We start from the raw sequence: 16,382 nt of genomic DNA, 5'->3' as shown, positions 1-16,382 counted from the left end.
GGCGTATAATGCCGAGCTCCAGCATGTGGTCAAACTCACGTTTGGCAATAGCTAGACGGTCTCCAAACACGCGGCGCGGTCGAGCAGCTGCGGGTGGACCCCGGGTGACGATGTGGTGTGTCACAGTATGTTTAGGCGCCTGAGTGAGGTTGCATGGCTTAGTGAGCTCCGGGAAATCCGCCAACACTTTTTCGAACTGAGAGGAAGGTATCAGCGTGCGAATGCCCATGGGAGCCAGGTCGGACGAGACTCCCGAGAGAGAGATGAGTCGGACCGTCGGTAAGGCGACGATGCCGCACGCTGACGTCTAAGTCGAAGTAGGAGAGGAAGTCTGAGCCGATGATCGGGCGAACCACGTCTGCGATGACGACGGCCCATCGAAAAGTGCGGCGTAGGCCGAAGTCGAGGATGAGAGATCGTAGCCCATACGTGGGTATAGACGAGGCATTGGCAGCACGGAGCGACAGTCCTCATGGCTTAGAACGATCTGCTTTAGTCGGTGGAACCACGCTGATTTCCGCGCCCGTGTCGATAAGAAACCGGGTGCCGGAGAACTTGTCAGTGACCATGAACAGGCGGCTCGAATGACTGGGGGAACCACACGCCGCCGTTAGTGATCCCGGCGGGCGTTTCCCGGCCACGAACAGGGAGGTGTACACTTCGTGGCCCGGTGGCGAAAACGCCTGTGGTACCAGCAGAGAGACGAAGGGCTGGGACTCCGAGCTTTACGTGAGCGCGAAAGAGCGCGATGATCAAGACGAGACGGACGGGTCTCCAGAAGTCGGCTCCGGAGTGCGGCGACTGAGGCGGCAAGCTCCTCGAGACGGGCCTCAAGGCGCGAAATCGCTGGGTCTCTTGGCGGCAAAACAGCAGTGACGGACGGGGAGGTGGCCTCATGAACGTTATCTGCGAGCTCAGCCAGGCTGTCGAGGGTGACGTCACCGGCCGCCGCAAGGACGAGGCGGATGGGCTGGGGAAGGCGTTGGAGGAAAAGCTCCCGAAGCAACGCTGAGTGGTTGGGGATGTCGCGCTCCCCAAGAAGCTGTTGCATGCGGCGCAGAAGCTGGGAGGGGCGCCGGTCGCCAAGGTCTTCCCCGGTAAGGAGCTGCTGGAGGCGGGTGCGGTCCGATGGCACAAATCTCTTCAGCACCTTGGTTTTCAGGTGTTGATATGGTGTAGCACCCATGGGGGCGGAGAGAACGTCGGAGAGCTCACCGGCAACGTCAGGAGGCAGGCTTGAGGCAACATGGTAGTAGCGCGTCGTCTCCGACGTGATGCGGGCTAGGCAAAATTGCGACTCAACCTGGTGGAACCAAACTTGCGGGTCCTGGGGCCAGAAAGGTTGAAGGTGAACCTGCAGCGACGAAACCTCCTGCGGACGCGAATCCTGCTACGTGGATGTTGCGGGATCGGTCATTGCTCGTCCCAGGTCACCAATGTAGGCTTAACGCCTCAGGAGCGAAGGAAACGAGACCACTGCTACGAGCCGACACCAGAACAGAACTGCCAGCCGTGGCTGCACGAGCCACGACCAGGTGCCGTCTTTATTCTCTTCGCAGGGTGGCGCCAGCCAGCCGGGTTGTCGGCGCCGCACAAAAGAGGGCGCTACAGTGCCATATCACTCCATACCATACCGTGCAACTTTGGTCAACTGTTGTCAAGACCGAAGCGGTGGCCTTGTCGTAGAGCATCCGCCTCGCATTCGGGAGGTGCTGGGTTCGATGCCCAGTGCAGCCGGGTACCCACCGGTTTTTAATGGGTACTAGATTTCCCCCGGCATGGTGCTCGGCTCTTCTGGGTGAGATGCTTGGGAAAAGAGTCTTGACCACAGTAGTCACAGTAGTTCGATCCACAGTAGCCACAGTAGTTCGATCCCCAGTGGCGCCGGGTACCCGGTAGGTACCCGGCGGCACTGGGGATCGAACCCAGCACCTCCCGAATGCGAGGCGGATGCTCTACCACACGGCCATTTTAAACCATACCGTACGATACCATACCATACCATTCCTTACCATACCGTACCGTACCATACCACACATACCATACCATACATACCATACCATACCATTGCGTACCATACTATACTTACCATTCCATACCATACCACAGCATACCATATCCTACCATACCATTCCATACCATACCGTGCCATACCGTACCATACCATACCGTACCATACGATACCATAGCGTACCATACCATACATACCATACCATACCATTGCGTACCATACTATACTTACCATAGCATTGCATACCATACTATACATAACATTCCATACCACACCATAGCATACTAAATCGTATCCTGCCATTCCATACCATACCGTGCCATACCGTACCATACCATACCGTACCGTACCATACCATACCATACAATACTGTACCATACCGTACCGTACCAAACCATACCGTACCGTACCATACGATACCATAACGTACCATACCATACATACCATACCATACCATTGCGTACAATACTATACTTACCATTCCATACCATACCGTAGCATACCATATCGTACCATACCATTCCATACCATACCGTGTCATACCGTAACATACCAAACCGCACCGTACCATACCATACCACACAATACTGTACCATACCGTACCGTACCATACCATACCGTACCGTACCATACGATACCATAACGTACCATACCATACATGCCATACTGTACCATACTATACATACCATTCTATGCCATACCATACCATTCCATAAATTACTGTACCATACCATACCATTCCATACCATACCGTACCATACAATACCATACCATCCCATACATACCATTCCTACCATACCATATACCATGCTGTACCATACCATACATACCATACCATAGCATACCAGACAGTACCAGACCATACCACACCGTAAATACCACACCATACCATTCTATACCGTACCATACCATACATACCATTAAAAACCATACCGTACCATACCATACCATAACATACTGTACCATTCCATACCATACCATACCACACCGTACCATACCATACCATAACATACCATACATACCATTCCATTCCATACATACAATTCCTATCGTATCGTACCATACCGTACCATACTGTACCATACCTTACGTACCATTCCATACCATACCGTACAATACCATACCATTCCATACCATGCTTACCATACCACACATAGTGTACCATAATATACATACCATTCCATACCATACCATTCTGTACCATACAATACCGTACCATACCATACTGTACAATACCGTACATGCCATTCCATACCATACCGTACCATAGCGTACCGTACCGTACCGTACAATACCACACATAGCATTTCATACCATACCATAGCGTACCATAATGTGCATACCCTTCCATGCCATACCATATCATACCATACCATACCATTCCATACCGTACCGTACCATGCCGTGCCATACCGTACCATACCATGCTGTACCATTCCATACCATACCGTACCATACCATACCATACCATACATACCATTCCATACCATACCATATCACACTGTACCATACCGTACATACCGTACCTTAAAATACCATAACATACATACCGTACCATGCCATACATACCATACCATACTGTACCATCCCATACCATCATCATCATCAGCCTGACTACATCCACTGCAGGGCAAATGCCTCTCCCATGTCTCTCCAATTAACCCTAACCTTTGCCAGCTGCATCCACCGTTTGCCTGCAAACTTCTTAATCTCATCCGCCCACATAACATTCTGCCGCCCCTGCTATGCATACTTTCTCTTGGAACCCACTCCGTTACCCTTTAGGACCAGCGGTTATCTTGCCTTCGCATTACATGCCCTGCCCAAGCCCATTTCTTTTTCTTGATATCGACTAGGATGTCATTAACCCGCGTTTGTTCCCTCACCCACTCTGCCCGCTTCCGTTCTTTTAACGTTACACCTATCATTTTTCTTTCAATGGCTCGCTGCGTTGTCCTTACCTTAAGCTGAACTCTTTTCGTTAGCCTACACGTTTCTGCCCCGTAGGTGAGTACCGGTAAGATAAAGCTGTTGTACACTTTCCACGTGAGGGAAATTGGTAAACTGCCACTCATGATCTGCAAGAATTTTTAATATGCGCTCCACCCCATTCTTATCCTTCTAGTTATCTCCCTCTCATGATCCGGATCAGCTGTCACTACATGCCCTAAGTAGATGTATTCCGTCACAACTTCTAGGCTCTCGCTGCCAATTGTGAACTGTTGTTCCCTTGCTAGGCTGTTGAACATTATCTTGGTTTTCTGCATGTTAATTTTTAAACCCAACAATCTGCTCTGCCTGTCTAACTCATTGATCATGATTTGCAGTTCACCTCGTGTGTGACTCAGCAAGGCAATGTCATCAGCGAATCGCAGAATATTTAGGTATTCTCCATTAATTGTTATTCCCAACTGTTCACAATTCAGGCCTCGAAATACCTCCTGTAAACGTCCAGTGAATAGCATTGGCGAGATCGTGTCTCCTTGCCTGACGCCCTTCCTTATTGGAACTTTATTGCTGACTTTATGGAGGACTATAGTAGCTGTGCTGTTGCTGTATATATCTTCCAGCATTTTGACAGAAGGCTCTTCTACCCCCTGATTGCGCAACACCTGTATGACTACTGAGGTTTCCACTGAGTCGAATGCTTTCTCGTAATCAATGAAAGCTTTATATAGAGGTTGGTTATATTCTGCGCAATTCTCAATCACCTGATTGATAGTTTGATTATGATCTATTGTCGAATATCCTTTACGAAAGCCTGCCTGATCATTTGGTTGGTTAAAGTCTAACGTTGCCCTGACTCTATTAGCGATTACCTTAGTAAATATATTTGTAGGCAACGAATAGTAAGCTGATCGGCTTGTAATTTTTCAAGTCCTTGGCGTCTCCCTTCTTATGAATTAAGATAATGTTTGCATTCTTCCAAGCCTCTGGTACAGTCGAGGTCATAAGGCATTGCGTATACAGGGTGGCTAGTTTTTCTAGCACGATGTTCCCTCCATCTTTCAACAGATCTGCTGTTACCTGGTCCTCCCCAGCTGCTTTTCCCCTTTTCATTACTTCTAAGGCTATCTTTACTTCATCTTTCGTCACTGGCGGGATGACGCATTGCTCTGCTCTGCTGTCTCCCTCATTAACGCTCTGATTACATTGGTTACTCTACAGATCTCTGTAGAGCTCTTCGGCTACGTTAACAATCTTATCCATAATACTAATGACATTGCCCTGATTCCCTCTTAATGCATACATCTGGTTTTTACCTATGCCAAGTTTCCTCTTCACTGCCTTTAGAATACCTCCGTTCTTTAGAGCATGCTCGATTCTCTCTATATAAAACTTCATTATGTCGGCTACCTTGCGCTTGTTTATTAATTTCAAAAGCTCTGCTATTTCGATTCTGTCCGTAGAGTTAGACGCTCTCATGCTTTGGCGCTTCTTAATCAGATCTTTCGTCACCTGACATAGCTTCCCGGTATCATGTAGAACGGCCCTACATCCTACTTCAACTGCGCACTTCGTATTTATTGATGTCAGATTATCGTGCATTGTATGAACATCAAGATCGTCTTCCTCAGTTAAAGCCAAATATCTGTTTTGCAGCGCTATCCTAAACTCCTGTGCTTTCCCTCTTACGGCTAACTCATTAATGGTCTTCTTCACTAGCTTCTTCCATTCTCTCTTCAAGTCTAAGCAAAGTCTAGACCTTACCATTCTATGGTCGCTACAACGCACCTTTCTGAGGACGGCCACATCCTGAATGATGCCAGGTTTAGAGCATAGTATGAAATCGATTTCATTTTTAGTTTCACCATTGGGGCTCTTCCAGGTCCACTTCCTGTTTTCTCGTTTGCGGAAGAAGGTATTCATGATCCGTAAATTATTTCTATCCGCGAATTCGTCTAATAACTCTCCCCTGCTATTTCTAGAGCCTATCCCATAGTCACCTACCACGGGGTCGTCAGCCTGCTTCTTGCCCACCTCCGCATTGAAGTCGCCCCTCAGTACAGTGTACTGCGATTTTGCTTTATTCATTGCCGATTCTACGTCCTCATAGAAACTCAACGGTTTGGACATCATGGCTGGACGTGGGCGCGTAGGCCTGCACCACTTTCAGCTTGTACCTCCTATTCAGCCTAAATACTGTAGCTGCTACCCTCTCGTTAATACTATAGAACTCCTCTACGTTGACAGCTATATCCTTATTAATCAGGAGTACCACACCTAGTTCTCGTCTATCCTCTAATCCGCGGTAGCACAGTATGTGTCAGTCCTTAAGTACTGTATACGCGTCACCTGTCCGAACTTCGCTAAGCCCTATCACATCCCATTTATTTCCCGCTAGTTCCTCGAACAGCACTGCTAGGCTAGCCTCACTAGATAAAGTTCTAGCGTTAAACGTTGCCAGGTTGAGATTCCAATGGCGGCATGTCCGGAATCCCGTACCATAACATATCATATCATACCCTACCATACCATACTGTACCATACCATACCATTCCATACCATACCATACATGCCATACCTTATTGTACCATACATACCATGACGTACCATACCATACTGTACAGTCCCATACAATACCATACCATACCGTACCATACTATTCCTTACCATACCGTACAATACAATACCATACCATTCCATACCACACCATAACACACGGTACCATACCGCACATACCATACCATAGTATATCATACCATACATACCGTACCATACAATACCATTTCATACCATACCATATAACCATTCCATAACATACCGTACCATACGATACCATACCATACAGTACCATACCATACGTGCCATTCCATACCATACCGTACCATACCATACATGCCATACCATAACGGTACCATACCATACCATACATACCATACCATGCCATACCGTATTATACAATACCATACCATTCCATACCATACATACCATTCCATACCATACCATACCACAACAAACCATGCATATCATTCCAAACCATACCATACATACCATTTCATTCCATACCGTACCATACCAAACATACCACTCCATACCATACCATACCGTACCATACCATACATTCCATTCCATACCATACTGTACCATATATACCATACCAAAGCGTACTAGACCGTACCCTACCATACCATACCGTACCATAACATACTTGCCATTCCGTACCATACCATACCGTACCATACCACACCGCACCATATCGTACCATACCATATATACCATTCTATACCATACCTTATCATACCATACCGTATTAAACTATAAATCTCATTCCATACCATACCATACTGTACCATACCATACATACCATTCCATACCATACCATACTTAACATGCCATACCATACCATACCATGCCACACCATACCATATCATAGCATACTGTACCATACCATACCATACATACCATTTCATACTGTATCATACAATACATACCATTTCAAACCATACCATACCGTATGATACCATACATTACCATACATACCATTCCATACCAAACCTTACCATACCATGCTGTACCATACTGTACGTACCATTCCATACCATACCATACATACCATTTCATGTATTACCAAACACACACATCATTACATACCATACCATACTATACGATACCATACCACACCGTACCATACCATACCATGCATACCATACCGTATCATACCATACCGTACCATTCCATACATTCCATTCCATACCATACTGTACCATACCATACCACACCATACCATACATATCATTCCATACCATACCATACATACTATTTCATTCCATATGGTACCATACCATACCATACATACCATACATTCCACTCCATACCATACCGTACCATACCATACATACCATTCCGTACCATGCCTTACCAAACCGTACCATACCTTACCATACCGTACCATACCATACAATCCATTCCATACCGTACCATACCATACATACCACTCCGTACCATACAATACCAAACTGTACCATACAATACATGCCATTCTATACCATACCATACCGAACCATACCGTACCGTACCATACTATACCACATCGTACCATACCATATATACCATTCCATACCATACCATACCATACTGTACCATTCCATACCATATCATATATACTATTCCATACCATACCGTACCATACCATACCATACAATACCGTACCATACCGTACCATACCTTACCGTACCATACCATAACATACCATACCGTACCATACCGTATCATATCGTACCGTACCATAGCGTGCAATACCGTACCATACCATACCGTACCATACCATACATACAATTCCATACCATACTGTACCATACTATACATATCATTCTATACCATACCATACTGTACCATACCATACATTTTTTTCTGTTTATTTCTTATTTGGGCATTATACAGGTATTGCCCACGAGGCAAGATAAAAGGAGGTCCTAAACCTCCTGACTGGGTCTTGTCCTCGCTTGGGTACAGCAGCAGGACATACCATTCCATACCATACCATACAATACATTCCATTCCAAACCATACCATACCGTACGATACCATACCATACCATAATACTATTCCAACCGTACCGTACCATACTATACATACAATACCATACCGTCCATACCGTACCATACCATGCCGTATCATACAATACATACCATTCCATACCATACCGTACCATACCATACATACTATACCATACCGTGCCATACCATACCGTACCAACCCATACCATACCATATAATATCATAGCATACCGTGCCTTGCCATACCATACACACCATATCATACCGTACCATACCACACATACCATTACATACTATACCATACTGTTGATACCATACCATACCATACTGTACCGTACCATACCATACATACCATTCCATACCATACCATAGCACATCATACTGTATTATACCATACATACCATTCCATAACATACCATACCGTACGATACGATGCCATACCGCTCCATATAGTTCCGTACCATACCTTACCATACCTACTCTACCATACCATTCCGTACCATACCGTGCCATACCATACCATACATACCATTCCATACCGTACCATAACATACCGTACCATACCATACATACCATACCATACCATAGCATACCATACTGTACCATACTGCACCGTACCATACTGTACCATACCATACCATAGCATACCATACAATACCATATTTACAATTCAATACCATACCGTACCATACTATACATACCATTCCATACATTACCATACCATATCGTTCCATACCTTAAAATATCATACAGTACCATACTGTACCATACTATACTGTACCATACCATACATATCGTACCATACCGTGCCATACCATACATAGCGTACCATACCATACAGTACCATACCATGCCGTAACATACGATACCATACCGACCATACCATACATTCCATTCCATACCATACCATACATACCATACCATACCATAGTGTACCAGACCATACCAGACCGTACCATTCCATACCGTACCATACCATACATACCCCTTCATACCATTTCATACCGTACCATACCATACGTACCATACCATAGCATACATACCATTCCATACCGTACCATACCATTCCGTGCCATACCATACAATCATTCCATACCACACTATCCCATAGCATACCATACCGTGCCATACTGTACCACACCATACCGTAACATACCATAGATACCACTCCATACCATACAATACCATACTCTACCATACCATACATGCCATTCCATACCATACCATACAGTACATTACCATACCGTTCCATATCGAATCATACCGTACCATGCCATACCAACCATACAATACCGTACTATACTATACCACATCGTACCATACCATATATATACCATTCCATACCATACCATAGCACATCATACTGTATTATACCATACATACCATTCCATAACATACCATACCGTACGATACGATGCCATACCATTCCTTACAATACCGCTCCATATAGTTCCGTACCATACCTTACCATACCTACTCTACCATACCATTCCGTACCATACCGTGCCATACCATACCATACATACCATTCCATACCGTGCCATAACATACCGTACCATACCATACATACCATACCATACCATAGCATACCATACTGTACCATACTGCACCGTACCATACTGTACCATACCATACCATAGCATACCATACCATATATACAATTCAATACCATACCGTACCATACTATACATACCATTCCATACATTACCATACCATATCGTTCCATACCTTAAAATACCATACAGTACCATACTGTACCATACTATACTGTACCATACCATACATATCGTACCATACCGTGCCATACCATACATAGCGTACCATACCATACAGTACCATACCATGCCGTACCATACGATACCATACCGACCATACCATACATTCCATTCCATACCATACCATACATACCATACCATACCATAGTGTACCAGACCATACCAGACCATACCATTCCATACCGTACCATACCATACGTACCATACCATAGCATACATACCATTCCATACAGTACCATACCATTCCGTGCCATACCATACAATCATTCCATACCACACTATCCCATAGCATACCATACCGTGCCATACAGTACCACACCATACCGTACCATACTAAACATTCCATTCCATACCGTACCATACCATAGATACCACTCCATACCATACAATACCATACTGTACCATACCATACATGCCATTCCATACCATACCATACAGTACATTACCATACCGTTCCATATCGAATCATACCGTACCATGCCATACCAACCATACAATACCGTACTATACTATACCACATCGTACCATACCATACCGTATCATTCCATACCATACCATAACATACATACTATTCCATACCATACCGTACCATACCATACCATACCGTACCATACCATACCATACAACACCGTACCATACCGTACCATACCTTACCGTACCATACCGTACCATATCGTACCGTACCATACCGTGCCATACCGTATCATACCGTACGATACCATACCATACCATACATACTATTCCATGCCGTACCATACCATACTATACATACAATACCATAGCGTCCATACCGTACCATACCATGCCGCATCATACAATACATACCATTCCATACCATACCATACCGTACCATACCGTACCATACCATACATACTATACCATACCGTGCCATACCATACCGCACCAACCCATACCATACCATATAATATCATAGCATACCGTACCATACCATACCATACACACCATATCATACCGTACCATACCACACATACAATCACATACTATACCATACTGTATGATACCATACCATACCATACTGTACCGTACCATGCCATACCGTACCATACCATACATACCATTCCGTACCATGCCGCACCATGCCTTACCATACCGTACCATACCTTACCATACCATACATACCATTCCATACCTTACAATACCATACTGTACCGTACCATGCATGCCATTCCATACCATACCATACCGTACCATGCCATACCGTACCATACTATACCACATCGTACCATACCATATACCATTCCATACCATACCATACCATAACATGCCATACATACCATACAATACTGTACCATTTCATACCATTCCATACCATGCCATACATACTATACCATACCGTACCATACCATACCATAATATACCGTACCATACCGTACCATACCGTACCATACCGTACCATACCGTACCATACCGTACCATACCTTACCGTACCATACCATAACATACCATACCGTACCATACCGTATCATATCGTACCGTACCATAGCGTGCAATACCGTACCATACCATACCGTACCATACCATACATACAATTCCATACCATACTGTACCATACTATACATATCATTTTATACCATACCATACTGTACCATACCATACATACCATTCCATACCATACCATACCATAGAATACATTCTATTCCAAAACATACCATACCGTACGATACCATACCATACATACTATTCCATACCGTACCGCACCATACTATACATACAATACCATACCGTCCATACCGTACCATACCATGCCGTATCATACAATACATACCATTCCATACCATACCATACCGTACCATACCGTACCATACCATTCTATACCATTACCGTGCCATACCGTACCATACCATACCCTACCGTACCGTACCATATCATACCATACAATACCATACCATACCACACCGTAGCATACCGTACCATACCGTAACATACCATACATACCATTCCATACCATACCGTATTCTACCATACCATATATACAGTACCATACCATACATACCATACCATTCCGTACCATACCATACTTACCATTCCATACTATACCATACCATACTATACCAGGCCGTACCATACTATTCCATACCATACCGTATCTTACCGTACAATACCATACCGTACCGTACCATACCATACCATACAATACCGTACCATACCATACCGTAGCATACCGTACCATACCATACCTTACCGTACCATACATATCATTCCATACCACACCGTACCATACCATGCCATTCCATACCCTACTGTACCATACCGTACCATACCATACATACCATTCCATACCCTACCATACCATGTCATACCAAACCAAACCATACCTATCATTCCATATCATACCGTACCATACTATACATACCATTCTATACCGTTCCACACCATACCGTACCATACCACACCATTCCATACCGTACTATACCGTACAATAGCGTACCCTACCATAACGCACATACCGTACAAACCATGCATACCGTACCATACCATACCGTACCATACCCTACATACCATTCCATACCATACCGTACCATGCCTCACCATACCTTACCATACCGTACCATACCATACATTTTATTCCATTCCATACCATACCATACAATACATACCACTTCATACCATACAATACCATACTGTACCATACCATACATGCTTTTCCATACCATACCATACATGCCATTTCATACCATACCATACCGTACATTACCATACCGTACCATACCGAATCATACAGTACCGTTCCACACCATACCAAACAATACCGTACCATACAATACCACATCGTACAGTACTATTTATACCATTCCATACCATACCATACAATACCGTACCATACCATACCGTACCATATCATACCGTACCATACTGTGCCATACCGTACCATACCATACCGTACCACACCATACATACAATTCCATACCATACAGTACCATACTATACATATCATTCCATACCATACTATACCTTACTGTACCATACCATACATACTAGTCCATACCATACCGTACCATAGAATACATTCCATTCCTAACCATACCATACCGTACGATACCATACCATACATACTATTCCATACCGTACCGAACCGTACTATACATGCAATACCATACCGTGCCATACCGTACCATACCATGCCGTATCATACAATACATACCAATCAATACTACACCATACCCTACCATACCGTACCATACCATACATACTATACCATACCATGCCATACCATACCGTACCAACCCATACCATACCATATAATATCATAGCATACCGTACCTTACAATACTATACATACCATAACATACCATACCATACCACACATACCATACCATACTGTATGATACCATACCATACCGTACCATACCATACAATACCATACCATACCGTACCATACCATACATACCATTCCATACCATACCAGGCATATCATACCCTACCATTCCATACATACCACTCCATACCATACCGTACCATACATACCATACCATAGCGTACTAGACCGTACCAGACCATACCATACCGTACATACCACTCCATATCATACCATACCGTATCATAACATACATGCCATTCCGTACCATACCATATATACCATTCTAAACCATACCTTATTACACCATACCGTATTAAACTATACATCTCATTCCATATTATACCATACCGTACCATGCCAAACATACCATTCCATACCATACCATACTTAACATGCCATACCATACCATCCCACACCATACCATATCATAGCATACTGTACCATACCATACCATACATACCAATTCATACTGCACCATACAATACATACCACTCCATACCATACAATACCATACTGTACCATAGCATACATGCGATTCCATATCATACCATACCGTACCATACCATACCGTACCGTGCCATACCAGACTATACACTACCGTACCATACTATACCACATCGTACCATACCATATATACCATTCCATACCATACTATACCATAACATGCCATACATACCATACCTTACCGTACCATACCATAACATACCATACCGTACCATACCGTATCATATCGTACCGTACCATAGCGTGAAATACCGTACCATACTATACCGTAACATACCATACATACAATTCCATACCATACTGTACCATACTATACCATACATACAATTCCATACCATACTGTTCCATACTATACATATCATTCTATACCATACCATACTGTACCACACCATACATACCATTCCATACCATACCGTACCATACAATACATTCCATTCCAAACCATACCATACCGTACGATACCATACCATACCATACATACTATTCCATACCGTACCATACTATACTATACATACAATACCACACCGTCCATACCGTACCATACCATGCCGCATCATACAGTATATACCATTCCATACCATACCATACCGTACCATACCGTACCATACCCTATATACTATACCATACCGTGCCAACCCATACCATACCATATAATATCATAGCATACCGTACCATATCATACCATACACACCATATCATACCGTACCATACCACACATACAATCACATACTATACCATACTGTATGATACCATACCATACCATATTGTACCGTACCATGCCACACCGTACCATACCATACATACCATTCCGTACCATGCAGTACCATGCCTTACCATACCTTACCATACCATATATACCATTCCATACCATACAATACCATACTGTACCATACCATGCATGCCATTCCATACCATACCATACCGTACCATGCCATACCGTACCATACTATACCACATCGTACCATATCATATACCATTCCATACCATACCATAACATGCCATACATACCATACAATACTGTACCATTTCATACCATTCCATACCATGCCATACCGTAACATCCCATACCATACCATATCATAGCATACTATACCGTACCGTACCATACATACCATTTCATACATTACCATACACACATATCATTACATACCATACCATACTATACGCTACCATACCACACCGTACCATACCATACCATACCGTACCATACCATACCGTGTCATACCACACCGTACCATTCCATACATTCCATTCAATACCATACTGTACCATGCCATACCACACCATACCATACATATCATTCCATACATACTATTCCATTCCATATGGTACCATACCATACCATAGCATACCATACATTCCACTCCATACCATACCGTACCAGACCATACATACTATTCCGTACCATGCTGTACCATGCCTTACCATACCGTACCATACCTTACCATACCGTACCATATATTCCATTCAATACCGTACCATACCATACATACCACGCCATACCATACCATACACTACCGTACCATACTATACCACATCGTACCATACCATATATATCATTCCATACCATACCATAACATGCAATACATACCATACCATACTGTACCATTCCATGCCATTCCATACCATACCATACACACTATTCCATACCATACCGTACCATACCATACCATACAATAACGTACCATACCGTACCATACCTTACCGTACCATAACATACCATACCGTACCATACCGTACCTTATCGTACCGTCCCATAGCGTGCAATACCGTACCATACCATACCATACATACAATTCCATGCCATACTGTACCGTACTATACATATCATTCTATACCATACCATACTGTACCATACCATACATACCATTCCATACCATACCGTACCATACAATACATTCCATTCCAAACCATACCATACCGTACGATACCATACCATACCATACATACTATTCCATACCGTACCGTATCATACTAACATACAATACCATACCATCCATACCGTACCATACCATGCCGTATAATACAATCATACCATTCCATACCATACCATACCGTACCATACCGTACCATACCATACATACTATACCATACCGTGCCATACCATACCGTACCAACCCATACCATACCATATAATATCATAGCATACCGTACCACACCACACCATACACACCATATCATACCGTACCATACCACACATACCATTACATACTATACCATACTGTATGATATCATACCATACCATACTGTACCATACCATACCATTTTGTACC

Source organism: Amblyomma americanum, chromosome 1, assembly GCF_052857255.1.
Source record: "Amblyomma americanum isolate KBUSLIRL-KWMA chromosome 1, ASM5285725v1, whole genome shotgun sequence".
Taxonomy (NCBI): Eukaryota; Metazoa; Arthropoda; class Arachnida; order Ixodida; family Ixodidae; genus Amblyomma; species Amblyomma americanum.
This window is presented reverse-complemented; position numbering follows the sequence as displayed.